Source organism: Schistocerca piceifrons, chromosome 1 (genome assembly GCF_021461385.2).
Source record: "Schistocerca piceifrons isolate TAMUIC-IGC-003096 chromosome 1, iqSchPice1.1, whole genome shotgun sequence".
NCBI lineage: Eukaryota > Metazoa > Arthropoda > Insecta > Orthoptera > Acrididae > Schistocerca > Schistocerca piceifrons.
This window is the reverse complement of record NC_060138.1, coordinates 1,218,968,403-1,218,986,218: the sequence shown is the minus strand read 5'-3', so window position 1 is coordinate 1,218,986,218 and position 17,816 is coordinate 1,218,968,403.

Genomic DNA, 17,816 nt, shown 5'->3' with positions numbered 1-17,816 from the left:
CAGCCAGCGACTGGCCCTTGTGTTTTGTTATTGTGTTATTTATTACCATACCTTGTATTGCCTATATTAAAGGTTATGTATGTCTAGTTAATAGTTCCGGTCGACTTCTGGAATAAATCTAGCAGTGTAAGGGTTGTGTTACAAGGTTACCATCATCTATTTCGCCCGTTTGGTGGTCAGTTGCTTGTTTCTTTTAATTAACCTTCGCTTCTATTTGCTGTTTTACAGCAGGATTCTAAATTTTTTTTATATAACTGCCGTTCCTGGCGTGTACGGCCTTCAGCTGTGATTGTGTTCATTTGCTATAAAAAAATAATTCGATATTTGTATTTTAGCAGTAAGCCTTAAAACCTTATGTACTGCCATTCCTGGCATCTGATACCTTCTGCGGTGTTTGTGGCCACTTACATTTTAATATTTCAATACCTGTAATTTGTAATGGCAGCGAGTTCTTAAACATTCTTAATTTATTGCCATTCTTGGCGTGTAAGGCCTTCAGCCGTGATCACAGTGGCTTGTTTTAATTTTTTTAACATTAATCTGTTTCTGTATTATATGGTGATTTGCTAAATTGTAACGCACTGAAAACACTATTATTTACACAGCTGTTTATTCCTTCACTAATAACGTGTGGTATTTTTTAGATTTATTGTTGAGTCTGGAATTACTGTTTCAAAAATAAATGTGTGTAACTGTAAAAGGCAACCAACAGTAACTGGTTACGGCCCCGTCCACAATCGTAACCGAATCCTGCCGACCCTTGACTACCAGGTTTCAAAGTTGTCAGTGACACGAAGTACGGAATAAATTTTGTCACTCTGCAAGGTTTTTTTCCGCTGCATGCAATTCGTGTACGACTTGGTCGGTTCAGCTGTATTCGTAATCCCCAAACTGCCTCTTGCCACATGCTATGGTATATACCGTACGGCAAATCGCCAGCTTTTCGATATTCCACAGTATTAAACGCGAGTTTCAACAAAAGGACCTCCCCGAAGATGGCAACGTTTGATGATAAGTACAGAGATATGAATTGCAATCGGGCTTACCTGGGCAACGTCAGAGTCCAACTCAGAATGACCTGGCGGCTGATCCTTTCACATCAGAATTATCAGAGACATCGAATCAACGGTCGTTTTTAGGACCAGTGTTGACTATAATATCCGTGAATATCGAAGGAATATCTCCCTGCAAGTAACAGCTCTTGCAAGACATGTGCCACACTAAGCACTCTGATGTTTTGTGTGTTCAAGAAATACATAGGGATACTCAGCAGAGACGTCCTTCTGTTCCTGGAATGAATCTCGTTGCTGAAAGACCACATGCACAGTATGGAAGCGCCATCTTTGTAAGACCTGACCTTGAAGTCTGTAGTGTTTGTCAGTCAGACGATAACAAAATTGAAGTTATTAATGTTAAGTAACTGTACAGTCACATCAGTATATAAACCTCCAGCAACAGATTTTTCCTTCGCCCCACCTGAACATTTTAGTACAGGGAAAGCTCCTATTGTGATAGGTGATTTCAACAGTTAACAGCCATGTTTGGGGGTACAGTCAAGAGGATCAAAACGGTGAGGCTGTCCTTTTGTGGGCTGAAACTTTCCATCTCTCCCTCCTTCATGACAGCAAACTACCTCATTCTTTCTACAGTGGACGCTGGAAACGTGGCTATAATCCGGATCTGATTTTTGATAGTCACATCAGTATATAACAACACTGGTAGCAGTTACTTCTGTAAAATATCTGGGAGTATGCGTGCGGAACGATTTGAAGTGGAATTATCATATAAAATTAATTGTTGGTAAGGCGGGTACCAGGTTGAGATTCATTGGGAGAGTGCTTAGAAAATGTAGTCCATCAACAAAGGAGGTGGCTTACAAAACACTCGTTCGACCTATACTTGAGTATTGCTCATCAGTGTGGGATCCGTACCAGATCGGTTTGACGGAGGAGATAGAGAAGATCCAAAGAAGAGCGGCGCGTTTCGTCACAGGGTTATTTGGTAACCGTGATAGCGTTACAGAGATGTTTAATAAACTCAAGTGGCAGACTCTGCAAGAGAGGCGCTCTGCATCGCGGTGTAGCTTGCTCGCCAGGTTTCGAGAGGGTGCGTTTCTGGATGAGGTATCGAATATATTGCTTCCCCCTACTTATACCTCCCGAGGAGATCACGAATGTAAAATTAGAGAGATTCGAGCGCGCACGGAGGCTTTCAGACAGTCGTTCTTCCCGCGAACCATACGCGACTGGAACAGGAAAGGGAGGTAATGACAGTGGCACGTAAAGTGCGCTCCGCCACACACCGTTGGGTGGCTTGCGGAGTATAAATGTAGATGTAGATGAAGAATTTTTCATACCTGCACTAAATCCGTCTGTAAGCCCATACCGAATACACAGCATCGACCAGTTATGTGTCAAGTTCTCCCACAAGTAAGACCTCAAAAAATCCCTTTCAGACGAAGGTACAACTTCAAAAAGGCAGAAATTTTCAAAATTATTAGATGAGAAAATTGTAACTATAGATCCTGTGATAGATCAATATGAGAATTTTGTTAACATCGTTAATGCCTCCTCCCGAGCATCAATTCCAAGGGGATGCAGAATGAACTATATCAAGGGTATAACACCTCAAACGGTCGAAGAATACTACAGGAAGTTTGAAGAAGATCCTTTCAGTGAAGCCACATCAAGCCTTGCACAGAATGTCCTCTCTTCAATATCTGAGGCTAAGAGAGAAGAATGGATACAATTAATGGCCGACTGTGACATGAGTAAAGGTAGCCAAAAGGCCTTGAGGCTATTATATCGCCTAAGTAATGATAACACTCAGGTGAACACATATGGTTATATTAAACCAGACCAAATTGCTCACCAACTCCTCATTAATGGCAAATCAACTAAACCCAGAAATATAGAGAGGGAACAATTATTCAGGCAAACGGATCAAGAGAATAGTATCTTATCCCCTTCTTTCTCTCTTGAAGAATTGAATTCAGCCCTGCATAAATGTAAATTGGGAAAAGCAGCAAGATTGGATGACACTAGAACTGAACAAATCAAGGTTTGGTCCTGATACAGTAATTTGGTTACTGGGGTTTATGAACAACTATATTCGAGAATGCAAGATCCCTAAAGTATCGCGAAAAGCAAAAGTAATTGCCATACCGAAACCAGGGAAGGATATGAAAAAACCCCAAAAATTATAGACCTATCTCCTTACTCTGTCACCTCTACAAAATACTGGAGAGGCTCATTCTTCAGAGAATGATTAGAAAGGTGGAGCCTCTTCTAATACCACAGCAAGCAGGTTTTAGAGAAGGGAAAAGTTGCACGTCTCAAACATTAAACTTAACACAACATATCGAAGGTGGATATGAGAAACGGCTCATTACAGGTGCTGTCTTTATCGATCTATTCGCGGCTTACGATACGAGCAACCATCGGCTCCTTCTGAATAAAGTTTATTATATAACTAAAGACTTCACACTTATGTACAATATTAGAAACCTTCTCCAGAACCGCAGATTTTTCGTGGAATTTCAGGGTAAGAAAAGTAGATGGAGAACTCAGAAAAATAGGCTACCACAAGGCAGCGTGCTTGCGCCGCTATTATTCAACATCTACACCAACCATCAACCTATCTCTAAAGGAACTCGAAGCTGTATTTATACTGATGACTGCGTTATCACTACTCAGGCTGACTGTTTTGAGACTGTAGAAGACACGCTATCAAAATCTTTGTAAGAATTCACTGTTTACTATCATGGGAATTACTTGAAACCTAATCCTGCCAAGACTCAGACGTGCGCTTTCTACCTGAAGAATAAACAGGCAAATAGATCCCTAAATACAGGGTGATTCAAATAGAATACCACAACTTTAGGAATTTAAAACTCTGCAACGACAAAAGGCAGAGCTAAGCACTATCTGTCGGCGAATTCAGGGAGCTATAAAGTTTCATTTAGTTGTACATTTGTTCACTTGAGGCGCTGCTGACTAGGCGTCAGCGTCAGTTGATGCTAAGATGGCGACCGCTCAACAGAAAGCTTTTTGTGTTATTGAGTACAGCAGAAGTGAATCCGCGGGAAACAACTCAGTATGGACGTGACTCGCCTAAGGTGAACGTTTTCTGTGCCATTTCAGCCAATAAAGTTTTTGGTCCCTTTTTCTCCGAAGGTGCTACTGTAACTGGACTACAGTATCTGGAGATGTTAGAGAACTGGCTGTTCCCTCAGCTCGAACAAGAAGCACAACAATTCATATTTCAGCAGGATGGAGCGCCACCACATTGGCACTTATCTGTCCGCAACTACCTGAACGTCAACTACCCGAGGCGATGGATCGGCCGCCAGGCAGCCCGTGACAGAGCACTTCATCACTGGCCTCCAAGAAGCCCTGACCTTACCCCCTGCGATTTTTTCTTATGGGGGTATGTTAAGGATATGGTGTTTCGGCCACCTCTCCCAGCCACCATTGATGATTTGAAACGAGAAATAACTGCAGCTATCCAAACTGTTACGCCTGATATGCTACAGAGAGTGTGGAACGAGTTGGAGTATCGGGTTGATATTGCTCGTGTGTTTGGAGGGGGCCGTATTGAACATCTCTGAACTTGTTTTTGAGTGAAAAAAAACCTTTTTAAATACTCTTTGTAATGATGTATAACAGAAGGTTATATTATGTTTCTTTCATTAAATACACATTTTTAAAGTTGTGGTATTCTTTTTGAATCACCCTGTATATCCTGTGGAGGCATCGTACTCGAACATAATCCTACTCACAAATATCTTGTAGTAAATTTGGATCGCGCGCTAACATATAAAAAGCATTCCCTAAACACCAAACAGAAAGTGGCAGTCAGAAATAACATAGTGCGAAAATTGACAGTACATCATGGGGCGCTAATCCATGCACTGTGCGCTCAAGCGCGCTAGCTCTATGTTATTCGACTGCTGAATATGCATGTTCGGTATGGTACAAGTCCAGTCATGCCAGGAACGTAGATGTGGCTCTAAATGAGTCTTGCCGGATTATCACGGGTTGCTGGAGACCTACTCCTGTGGACAAACTCCTTTGCCTCGCTGGCATAGCTGCTCCTGAAGTCAGACGTTAGGTAGCTGCGAGATTTTTGAGAAAAGTAAGGCCATAACGAAGGAAGCCCGCCCACTATATGGTCGTCAGCCCGCACATCCTAGGCTGAAATCAAGAAAGACCTAGACAACTACTGAGGCTCTCATCGAGAATCCACATGCGGAATGGATCTAGCGATGGCGGGAGAAATGTAGATATTTGGGAGAATGGATGGCTCCAAAGGAAGAACTTCCCCCTGGACATTCGGAGAAGTGGTCAATATGGAGGTATCTCAGTAGATTACGATCAAACACAACGAGATGCAAGACCAAACTGCGGACTAGGGGTTTCTCTGTGGACCAGTTCTTTGCCGGTGTGGCGTTGAGCAGACTAACAGCCATTTCCTTCCGTGTTCCTCATCACCAAACACCTGCACCATGCAAGCCCTTATGAAAGCCACACCAAATGCACCTGAAGTGTCTAGATTTTGGTCTTCTTTTGTGTAAAATTATGTCAACACTTACATATATATTTTTGATATTTTTGTACTTTTGACACGATAAATAAATCAAGTAGCATGATGGCTGTTATGGCAGCAGAGTCGTGTGCTGCTGTTTCCATACACTCCTGTCAAAATTCAGTGCCACTAATTATCAATATTGTGTGAGCTGGGGTTTTTTGGCAGCGACATCAATGTTGCGTCTAAGGTTATGGCATTAGAACTTAGCAAAGGGTACAAAAAGAAGCGAAAACATAAAGTTTGAATTTGGAAGTGCATTTTAAGCAGAAATAACACAGTAGCATCAAACAAACTTAAAACGGAAGTTGCACTTGCAAACGGAGACGCATTTGTGAACTACTTAACAACAACAAATGCCAGTTTCGAGTATGTACTTGTACAGCTGTGGCCCGATATCTACTTTAAAAAGAAAAATTGACTCTCACATTAGAGATCCAGTCCTGACTTGAGTGAAACTGGAAGTCACACTTCAATATTTGACGTCTAGTGATCACCTGTCATCTTTTCAATATTTACACCACGTTCTCAAACGTACACTTTGTTGTGTCGTGCAGCCCCGGCTTTAAGGTATTTCCGAACCAGGGCAAAAACTTGGTAGTGCTCCCCCCCCCCCACCTCCCCCCCCCACACCGCCGGCCGGAGTGGCCGAGCGGTTCTAGCCGCTACAGTCTGAAACCGTGAGACCGCTACGGTCGCAGGTTTGAATCCTGCCTCAGGCATGGATGTGTGTGATGTCCTTAGGTTAGTTAGGTTTAAGTAGTTCTAAGTTCTAGGCGACTGATGACCTCAGAAGTCCAATAGTGCTCAGAGCCATTTTTGATCCGCAACCCCCCCCCCCCCCCCTTCCTCCCGAGCGTTTGAGATAGGACGTCAGAATTTTTTTTAAAAAATAAATTTTTCAAACAGATGTTCATTTTGTAACGCACAACTTTCTGAAGAATTTGATATATAAAATATATATGCTCGACAAAAATGTAAGACGTTATTTAGTCTCAAGTGTGCCAAAGAGCAGTGCGACGCCTCTTCACAAAGCATTCTACTCTCACACGTCACTGTATTTCCCTCTGTGGAATTCAAATGTGTATATTTTGTAATGGAGTCATCAAACCTATAGTCAGGACATTGTTAATTAAAAAATATTTACACCACGTTCTCAAACGTACACTTTGCTGTGTCGTGCAGCCTCGGCTTTATGGTATTTCCGAACCAGGGCAAAAACTTGGTAGTGCTCCCCCCCCCCACCTCCCCCCCCCCCCCACACCGCCGGCCGGAGTGGCCGAGCGGTTCTAGCCGCTACAGTCTGAAACCGTGAGACCGCTACGGTCGCAGGTTTGAATCCTGCCTCAGGCATGGATGTGTGTGATGTCCTTAGGTTAGTTAGGTTTAAGTAGTTCTAAGTTCTAGGCGACTGATGACCTCAGAAGTCCAATAGTGCTCAGAGCCATTTTTGATCCGTTAACCCCCCCCCCCCTTCCTCCCGAGCGTTTGAGATAGGACGTCAGAATTTTTTTTAAAAAATAAATTTTTCAAACAGATGTTCATTTTGTAACGCACAACTTTCTGAAGAATTTGATATATAAAATATATATGCTCGACAAAAATGTAAGACGTTATTTAGTCTCAAGTGTGCCAAGGAGCAGTGCGACGCCTCTTCACAAAGCATTCTACTCTCACACGTCACTGTATTTCCCTCTGTGGAATTCAAATGTGTATATTTTGTACTGGAGTCATCAAGCCTATAGTCAGGACATTGTTAATTAAAATGTCCTGTGGTGCATCTCCTGCTCCCAGTGGGCCGGTTTGACTTCCTACCGCCTTGAAAAAAAAATTACAATTAATACTGGGTAGGATTATTTGTGACCGCGAGAATAAGAACTCTTCAGAAAATTTGCACTCTTTATTGCCTGTTAGCTAATAAATTTCTCTTCTGCTTGACATAAAATTAAGTATAGGAAACATAAAGACAAGAGACAAGCAAGACAGTACACATTTCTTCAATCCTTAGGTCCCAGCATTTTTTCTCTCTTATCTTGCTACAGCTTTACACGGCGTGCTTTCCATTCTGCGAAACAATCTATTACCTAATCAAAGTTCGTCAAACGTTTTGCTACATGAAAAATCAAAATGTCGTTGTCTGATACTGAAAAAACTGTTAATAAGAATAGTACCCAAGCTTCTTAATTTGATTACGTCTTTTTCGTCACTGTCCGCTAGATATAAGGAAATAGGCCTTACTAACACACGCCAAATAAGCAAGACTGTTTTGGCACAAATAGTCATTTTTATCTATCTCATTTACGTAAATAACACGACATAATACAATTCACGAAGTGCTAATATCAGATGCCTATCAGGCCTATTACAAGCAAAATATTTAATGTTTGGAAATAGTTTCACATTTCACTCATATGCTCCTCCAGTTTTGCAAGCATGAGATCGAGAGGAGGAGGAGGGAGGAGGAAATTAGTGTTTAACGTCCCGTCGACAACGAGGTCATTAGAGACGGAGCGCAAGCTCGGGTGAGGGAAGGATGGGGAAGGAAATCGGCCGTGCCCTTTCAAAGGAACCATCCCGGCATTTGCCTGAAGTGATTAAGGGAAATCACGGAAAACCTAAATCAGGATGGCCGGAGACGGGATTGAACCGTCGTCCTCCCAAATGCGAGTCCAGTGTGCTAACCACTGCGCCACCTCGCTCGGTCATGAGATCGAGAAGTAGCAGTAGTAGTAGTATGAAATTTCTATATACAAATCTAGAATCGTCATATTCTCCCATATAGTTTGTGCGAAATCCCCGTTTTTTCTTCTTCCTCGTTCTAAAAAACAATTTCGTCATCACTAATTATGTAACCATTCCTGCCATTGTCAAAACTTATTCTTCGGTTAAATTCACTAATCCTGCCAATTCAGTTATCTCGCATTTATTCTCCGGCTAGGCATTATTATGTGTTCGTACTATGAGCTTTCCGCGCTATTCCGAGAATAGAACTTGGCGTCTGCTAACCGGAGACAGTGCAACTGGTCGTTAGTAATGCAGCAATCCGGCAAAAATTTTCTGTCAAAATTTCGTTTTCTTAGATACACTATAATTAATACTTCTTACTTGTTATTCCTGTTAGTCGTTTATTTCGACTCTAGTAATCTGTACCTACAATAATTATAACAACGCTGATCATCCGCACACCCAGTCAACCACACAAACAGATTGCGACTGGCATCCTATTTGCCTTCGGCATTCACCCATTCGGGTTTATTCAGCTCAACTCGCATAGCCCCGATCCGTTTTGACTGCAGGAAAGTTTTTTTTTTATTTTAATTTCTAGATGCAACGGAGATTTCCCTTGCAGAGACATCACTTACGCTATGCACGCATTGAAATATCGTCATACAATTCGTTCAGAAATCGACTTAGAATGTGTTCAAAAATATTCGAAAACCATCAGAGATGCTTTTCAAAATAATATGAATAATCGATAGGCCAACCTGGGCTCAACAACATGCCGAATGGACCGCTCAGGGTTGGCATCACGTTCTCTTCACCAATGAGTGTCGCACATGCCTTCAACCAGATAATCGTCGGAGACGTGTTTGGAGGCAACCCGGTCAGGCTGAAAGCTTCAGACACTGTCCAGCGAGTGCAGCAAGATGGAGGTTCCCTGTGGGTCGACGTACGCCGCTTGTGGTCATGGAAGGCGCCGTAACGGCTGTACGATACGTGAATGCCATCCCCCGACCGATAGTGCAACCATATCGTCCGCATATTGGCGACGCATTCGTCTTCATGGACGACAATTAGCGCCCCCATCGTGCACATCTTGTGAATCACTTCCTTCAGGATAACGACTTCGCTCGAGTGGAGTGGCCAGCATGTTCTCCAGACATGAACGCTATCGAACATGTCTGGGATAGATTGATAAGAGCTGTTTATGGGCGAGGTGACCCACCACCCACTATGAGGGATCTGCGCCGAACCGCCGTTGAGGAGTGGGACAATCGGGACCAACAGTGCCTTGATGAACCTGTGGTTAGTATGCCACGACGAATACAGGCATGCACCAATGCAAGAGGCCGTGCTAGTGGGTTTTAGAGGTACCGGTGTGTACAGCAATCTGGACCACAACCTCTGAAAGTCTCGCTGTATGGTGGTACAACATGCAATGTGTGGTTTTCATGAGCAATAAAATGGGCGGAAATGATGTTTATGTTGATCACTATTCCAATTTTCTGTACAGGTTCCGGAACTCTCGGAACCGAGGTGATGCAAAAGTTTTTTGATGTGTGTATAATGTCAGCTCAAGATGAAATTATACTGCCACCAGAAAACTTGTTACATCCCTTCTCAGAATCACTAGGCAAGTCTTTAAGAGTATCGCAGCTGACAGTACTAGAATCTGAATATACTGTCAGTATTGCATTAATTTACACCACTTGCAGAATTAAGAGAGCTGCTGTGAAGCTACAAATCACCTTCCATTAATTACTCAACAATACCTGCCGACACACACACACACACACACACACACACGAATCTTCTCCATGCATCAAATAATTTCACCATATAACGTAACCATTATATGTTCATAAACGCAATGGAAAAATCTTTACTACCAGCAACCTTGGATGCTGAGACTAAGCATTATATTCCTGTCAAAATACGATGTTGTTATGGTTCAGGACACATACAATTAGGATAAAAGCACACACATCATTTTGTCACAGTTGCTTGGCACTCACCATCCAAAGTAAAATCATACTCCAGATCATTTTGTTGTCATAACAGTTGTGCACTTTCCGTGTGACATAAAATGACAGATTGTTGGTATTGGTTTAAGTACAGCAACATACAGTATTATTTTTATCGAACTTTCACAACTATCTGACTTGTATTTCAAGGAACATTGAGTTTTACTTCTAAATACACATAAAATAAACCTTTTTGGGTGCCCGATGGCTCTGCAGATGCACCCCTCTTGTAAACTTCAACACTTTGTTGTGTTCGTTTATACAGGCATTGCGAATGATTCTCATTTGAGCTTTTGGGATGCTTAAGTCACAACCAGGGATGTTCAGATATAATTTCGAACAATGCTTGATATCCTTAATTTTGTAGCACTCGTTTTTGTCTTTCCAAAAACATAGCTGCATCTCATACAGTTCAATAAACTGCACAATTGTTGTTCACGCCTACTCTTAGACATTTTTTGGTTCAAAATAATTCAAATGGCTCTGAGCACTAAGGGACTTAACATCTGCGGTCATCAGTCCCCTAGAACTTTAGAACTACTTAAACTTAACTAAACTAAGGACATCACACACATCCACGGCCGAGGCAGGATTCGAACCTGCGACCGTAGCGTAGCGCCTAGAACTGCTCGGCCACACCGGCCGGCCATTTTTTGGCACTGGAAAAAAAAACACCACACACACACACACACACTGCACAATTACTAACATGGAAATCGAAATATTGTGATGGTGCTTCGACATTAAGCCACAAGATGGCAGTCGAATGACGTTAATCGGTGGTGGGGGAATAAAAATGGCGTCACAAAGTTAAGCAATTGTAACTCTTTTGGCATGGCTATCTCCACAGATACTACCCAACAAACCTCTATATTTTTTTACCGATACCCTCCAACACTACAGAACACATTTTCCCTCCCAAATAATTTTTTTCCAGTGGAGCTACTTCTGTTTTTTAGTGAAAGTGCTAAGCTCTTTTCTGAAAGATACCTCATCATTTCTGATGTGTTTTCAATACATATTTTTGTGTTTAATTTTTTCTGAAGAGGAAATGTTTGTACCGCAGACCGCCTACTTGCGGCAAGGGGGTTAAAATAACAACGAAGAAAAAAATCATTAATGACGTTTGTAACGAGTAACAAACAGTTTGCAGTGGGTACGTCTCTCGACCCTACCGAATACGTACGAATCGTTATTTTTAAAGCGCAAGTGGACATACGGAGGGTGGGAGGTTAAGGGGCTCCGGAACGCCCTATACTTGCAATGTTAAAATAACGCTTATAAATTACATCTTTCCTCACAAAGTATTTGAGGTAGGAAGTTGAACTTTTTACAGATTATTTATTGGAATATGGGCTACAACTTAACACAGGGATTTTACAAAATTTTAGTTCAGTTATTAAAGATGATTTTTTTCAATTGTAATGAAAATTCACAACATTTTTTTGCAATTTTTTATTTATATATTCAAAAATATACAGTTTTTTGGAAAAACGCTGTGTTAAATTATGCAGAAGGTACTGTGTAACATTTACTGAAAGTTTGAAACAAATATGTTTGGAAGATCCTTAGAAAACATGTAATTAGTATGAGAAAATAAAAGTTTTGGGAATCGAGTGACAAAGATTGGATTAACTTTTTAGTGCATTCCAGGTCCATAGTATGGATTATCTTCATCCTCTGCAAACTCCTCCTCCAGCTTCCTCTTGTTCCTCCTCCTGTTTACTCTTGCTTGTATTTCTAGACTCTTTACAGCCCTGTCTGCAGTTCGAAGGCGTTCCTTGTCTAAAGCAAGCATCGCTCGTTGTCGTGTTCGTAGATTTTGCTACCATTTTCTTCAGTTGCAGTTACTGCAACACTGTTCCAAAAGGTGGTCATGTATGAACACTTATCACATTTCAGTTGTATTTCACTAGCAAGTCCTACGTGCTTTATTATGGAGAGTTCCAGACCAACTTCACTACAATGAATACATCTTACACAGTTTGAAAAAATTCCTTTGAGAACCGACGTATCAAATATTTCTTCACATCCGATTCGCCCATAAAACATTCATAGTTTTCACTCATTGCACCAAGCTTCTTCTGTGGAGTATTTTCTTTCCCACTTTGACGGCTATGGGCAGGTGTACTTGAGAGGTTAGGTTCACTCACTTGGTTATCATCTTTATTGTTTACAGTAACAACACATACCTTTGGCTTTCCAACATTTCTCCTTTTCTTAAAAGCCTTCAGAGGATTTCTAATAACTTTACTTTTACTCATTATTATACTTCAACAAAACAGAGACTCAAGAAACAGAATTAATTACGAATATTTTCGAGATAACGACAGAGTAAATAAACATGAAACAATCGACAATCACACCTGCGATATATATTGAACCATCACAGGTTAGCCACAACACATACTTTATCTCACATCACTAAAATGTACCTGATGGCCGGCCGCGGTGGTCTAGCGGTTCTGGTGCTGCAGTTCGGAACCGCGGGACTGCTACGGTCGCAGGTTCGAATCCTGCCTCGGGCGTGTGTGATGTCCTTAGGTTAGTTAGGTTTAAGTAGTTCTAAGTTCTAGGGGACTTATGACCTAAGATGTTGAGTCCCATGGTGCTCAGAGCCATTTGAACCATTTTGTACCTGATGAACACGGACGTTAATAATAACACCATTTGACAGCAGTTTAACAGCGCCACAGTGGGTCACGCCCATGTAGAACACATTTCAAAAAAAATTTAAAAATAGTTGTAGTCTTCGGAATTGAATAAATTATATATCTATTAAAAGGTAATAGTCTGCAGATTCAGAAAACGCAAAAAAGTAAAAATTGAACTTTTCATGATTTTGAGCCTTTCCGGAGCCCCTTAACGGTAGAACGGCGGTACTCATCGACGGAGGGAGTGAGCGAGCTACGTCACAAGTCACAAGGCACCGTGATGATGCTGGCGGCTTATGGGCGCCGTAAGCAGCACGCTACAGACCGGCCGGCGATCGAATGCGGTGCTAGGCGCGCACAGCGCCGGTGTTACACCCCCCCCCCCCCCAAGACAAATTGCTGTGCTGAGCTGCACACCTGCTTGCCGCCAAAAAGGCACGCAGCGCCAACCGCAGTCTAACAAATGCGCGCAACAGCTGGCTGGCAGCAGCAGCAGCAGAGAAGCGAGCAGCACGCGGCGGTAGCTCTCCTATCACATCGATCTGTCACGTGGGCGCCGCATCTTATCTCAGCGCTTCCGCAGCAGACAACGGAGGAGCAGGGCTGATGACGTGCGCGTTGCTATCACGAGGTTTCCCACAGCCGTCCAACACAGTAGGGGGATTGTCAGCGGTCTCAGAAATACCCTAGAAAAAATGGCGAACTGGCCTGAAGATTTAGTGATTTGTTTACTTTTTCGTGGCAAGATCACATGAACATTTCTCAATGCCGTAACCGGACTCGAACAGCCAGTGGTAGTTTTTATACAGGGTGTTACAAAAAGGTACGGCCAAACTTTCAGGAAACATTCCTCACACACAAATAAAGAAAAGATGTTATGTGCACATGTGTCCGGAAACGCTTAATTTCCATGTTAGAGTTCATTTTATTTCCGTCAATATGTTCTTCCACCTACGCTCAATGGAGCACGTTATCATGATTTCATACGGGATACTCTACCTGTGCTGCTAGAACATGTGCCTTTACAAGTACGACACAACATTTGGTTCATGCACGATGGAGCTCCTGCACATTTCAGCCGAAGTGTACGTACGCTTCTCAACAACAGATTCGGTGACCGACGGATTGGCAGAGGCGGACCAATTCCATGGCCTCCACGCTCTCCTGACCTCAACCCTCTTGACTTTCATTTATGGAGGCATTTGAAAGTTCTTGTCTAGACAACCCCGGTACCAAATGTAGAGACTCTTCGTGCTCGTATTGTGGACGGCTGTGATACAATACGCCATTCTCCAGGGCTGCATCAGCGCATCAGGGATTCCATGCGACGGAGGGTGGATGCATGTATCCTCGCTAACGGAGGACATTTTGAACATTTCCTATAACAAAGTGTTTGAAGTCACGCTGGTACGTTCTGTTGCTGTGTGTTTCCATTCCATGATTGATGTGATTTGAAGAGAAGTAATAAAATGAGCTCTAACATGGAAAGTAAGCGTTTCCGGACACATGTCCACATATATTCTTTCTTTGTGTGTGAGGAATGTTTCCTGAAAGTTTGGCCGTACCTTTTTGTAACACCCTGTATGTTCAGCAAACTAGACAAAGAAGCAGTAGTGGCAGTATCTCATAGAGGAACTTGAAACTTTTAGCTCAGGGCAGGAGCGTGCAGAGGAGCTGCATAGGAACAATAGTTTACCATGCACTGGATAGACGGATAGATTCTCAATGGTGCACAGTCACAGTAAAGGAACAGTGGCCACTGCATAATAGGTGTAAAATAAAGCTATAGATACAGGGATGCTGAATGAAACACGTATGGACGTCAGGAGAGCAGGTCTTTCACAAACTCCAAAGACAGTCTCGTCGTATGTAAAGGGACCAAAGTTGGTGTCCAATCGCTCATGGGCAAGGCATTAACTGAACTTGAACAAAGCACCACGGCTCGATGGAATACCGATTAGATTGTATACCCAATTTGCGGCTGATTTGGCCCCTCTTAGCTGAAACGTATCGTAGATCTAACTACACTCCTGGAAATTGAAATAAGAACACCGTGAATTCATTGTCCCAGGAAGGGGAAACTTTATTGACACATTCCTGGGGTCAGATACATCACATGATCACACTGACAGAACCACAGCCACATAGACACAGGCAACAGAGCATGCACAATGTCGGCACTAGTACAGTGTATATCCACCTTTCGCAGCAATGCAGGCTGCTATTCTCCCATGGAGACGATCGTAGAGATGCTGGATGTAGTCCTGTGGAACGGCTTGCCATGCCATTTCCACCTGGCGCCTCAGTTGGACCAGCGTTCGTGCTGGACGTGCAGACCGCGTGAGACGACGCTTCATCCAGTCCCAAACATGCTCAATGGGGGACAGATCCGGAGATCTTGCTGGCCAGGGTAGTTGTCTTACACCTTCTAGAGCACGTTGGGTGGCACGGGATACATGCGGACGTGCATTGTCCTGTTGGAACAGCAAGTTCCCTTGCCGGTCTAGGAATAGTAGAACGATGGGTTCGATGACGGTTTGGATGTACCGTGCACTATTCAGTGTCCCCTCGACGATCACCAGTGGTGTACGGCCAGTGTAGGAGATCGCTCCCCACACCATGATGCCGGGTGTTGGCCCTGTGTGCCTCGGTCGTATGCAGTCCTGATTGTGGCGCTCATCTGCACGGCGCCAAACACGCATACGACCATCATTGGCACCAAGGCAGAAGCGACTCTCATCGCTGAAGACGACACGTCTCCATTCGTCCCTCCATTCACGCCTGTCGCGACACCACTGGAGGCGGGCTGCACGATGTTGGGGCGTGAGCGGAAGACGGCCTAACGGTGTGCGGGACCGTAGCCCAGCTTCATGGAGACGGTTGTGAATGGTCCTCGCCAATACCCCAGGAGCAACAGTGTCCCTAATTTGCTGGGAAGTGGCGGTGCGGTCCCCTACGGCACTGCGTAGGATCCTACGGTCTTGGCGTGCATCCGTGCGTCACTGCGGTCCGGTCCCAGGTCGACGGGCACGTGCACCTTCCGCCGACCACTGGCGACAACATCGATGTACTGTGGAGACCTCACGCCCCACGTGTTGAGCAATTCGGCGGTACGTCCACCCGGCCTCCCGCATGCCCACTATACGCCCTCGCTCAAAGTCCGTCAACTGCACATACGGTTCACGTCCACGCTGTCGCGGCATGCTACCAGTGTTAAAGACTGCGATGGAGCTCCGTATGCCACGGCAAACTGGCTGACACTGACGGCGGCGGTGCACAAATGCTGCGCAGTTAGCGCCATTCGACGGCCAACACCGCGGTTCCTGGTGTGTCCGCTGTGCCGTGCGTGTGATCATTGCTTGTACAGCCCTCTCGCAGTGTCCGGAGCAAGTATGGTGGGTCTGACCCACCGGTGTCAATGTGTTCTTTTTTCCATTTCCAGGAGTGTATAATGTACCGTACATTCTTCGAATAAATAGCCAAGCCAGTAGCTGGATGAAAGCACAGGTCACCTCTGTCTATAAGAATGGTAGCAGAAGTGATCCACAAAATTACCTTCCTATATCTTTGACATGCATTTTTTGTAGAACCTAGACATATTTTGAGCTCAAACACAATAGCTGTCTCGACCTCAAACACAAAAGCTATCTCGACCTCTTGGTTCACCGGTATGAAAGAGAGAAGTTAAAAGAACTGAACAGGTAGACGAACATGGAAGGAAACTTCTCCGAGAAAGCCTACTAACAAAGTTTCAAGAATCAGCTGTGAACGATGATCTAGGAATGTACTACAACCCCCTATCTGTCGCTCCCATAAGGATTACATTAATTACACTACGCACAGGGGCATCTAAGTGGAGTACCAAAGATAGTGTGGTACATAAAATATCGATTTTTATTTATTTATTTATGGAAAATTGTTGATTGAAATTTTAGCTTTAATTTGATGTATGTTTCGTTCATTGTGGACGAATCTAAGTATCACAGTAAACATGCCACTGCAGAGGTTGGCTACATTTGTTGCTGTGATATCTCTTCTAGTTTGTGTTATAGTATCATCCACAGTTTGTAAGGTGCTTTACACCTTTTGTTGTTTATATTTGGGCTTGTTGCTCGTTCAGTATGTTTCTCTCTTAATATGACTCCAGCAATACGAATGTTTAAGAAGAGAAAAAGTAAGAGAAACAGACTCTACAGAACATGCACTTTTGTAAGTTTACGTCCAGAGAATGAGATTAGGGCAAGCAAAACTGAACAAAGTTCTTGATAACCAAGTGCTTCCAAAACGAGGCTTGTGGACAGTAACTACGTGTACAGTGAAACAAGTACCAGTGATATCAGTTTAATATTATGTTTAATCAAACTATGTTGTAATTTGTGTACCGGAGATAAAACAATTTCTGAAAATGACTTCAAAAGTAACGGTTTAGTTCTTAGTTTGGAAATCTCATGTTAGAGTTGTGAGAGTAAGGAAGAATTTGGGACACCTGGAAAATGTGAAAACAATAACCTTTTTGAGACAAACAGCAGATATTTCTATGGACTGAGATGTACCAATAAAGACCCTAGGGCTGAAAACTGTGCTCTTATGAATCTGTCATGGCCCCCTACTAATGTTTCAAGATACGGAGATGCTTTAAGGGAAACAGTAAAAGTAACTGCAGAGGAATCAAAGAAATCTGCAACAGTGGAAGAAAATAGTTGTAACAGCATGTGCACAGCATTTGATGGATCATGGCAGAAAAGGACCCATCAATATAAAAATTCTTGTGCTGCTGCCATGAGTATTGGTACCGGGAAGGTGCTTGTTGTTGGTGCACTGCCAAAACATT